The sequence below is a fragment of the Lemur catta genome, chromosome 1 (assembly GCF_020740605.2).
Source record: "Lemur catta isolate mLemCat1 chromosome 1, mLemCat1.pri, whole genome shotgun sequence".
Lineage (NCBI taxonomy): Eukaryota > Metazoa > Chordata > Mammalia > Primates > Lemuridae > Lemur > Lemur catta.
This window is the reverse complement of record NC_059128.1, coordinates 90,586,400-90,587,220: the sequence shown is the minus strand read 5'-3', so window position 1 is coordinate 90,587,220 and position 821 is coordinate 90,586,400.

Genomic DNA, 821 nt, shown 5'->3' with positions numbered 1-821 from the left:
TTCGGGAACATTTTCTTCACCCCCAAAAGTAACCTTGTTCCGCATTGGTGGTTAATCATAACTCCAACTTCACCCCAGCCCTTGGAAACCACCAGTCTACTTTCTGTCTCTACAGATTTGCCTATTATGATGAACATTGCATGTGAGTGGACTCATACCACATGTGGTCTTTTGTGAGTGTTTTCTTTCACTTCGTATAGCGTTTTCAATTTCCATCCATGTTGTAGCGTGTATCAAAATTTCATTCCTTTTTATGGCTGAATAATAGTAGGTTGTATGTACCACGTTTTATTTATTCATTCATCAGTTGATGGACATTTGCCTTGTTCCCACCTTTTGGCTACTATGAATATTGCTGCTATGAATATTCTTATGCAGGTCTTTATATGGACATACATTTTCAATTCTTTGGGATGTACCTAGAAGTGAAACTGCTGGGTCCTATGGTAACTCTATGTTCTCTATATTTAACTTTTTGAGGAACTGCCTGTGACCACACGGTTTTCCAAAGGGCTTGCACCATTTTGCATTCCCCTCAGCAGTGCATGAGAGTTCTGGATTTTTCCACATCCTCCTTGTCGGCACTTATTATGGCCTGTCTTATTTTATTTTATTTTTCTTAATGAGGTTCAAGTGATTTTACATTGTGGTTTTTCAATTTGAATTTCTCTGATGACTAATGATGTTGAGCATCTTTTCATTTGCTTATACCATGTTCCATTTTATTCTATTAAGTTCAACCCGTCATTTCAACTGATCATGTTTGGCTCCTGTTCCTATCTTTGCAATTCTTTCACTTCCTGGTCAAATGCAAATATCAT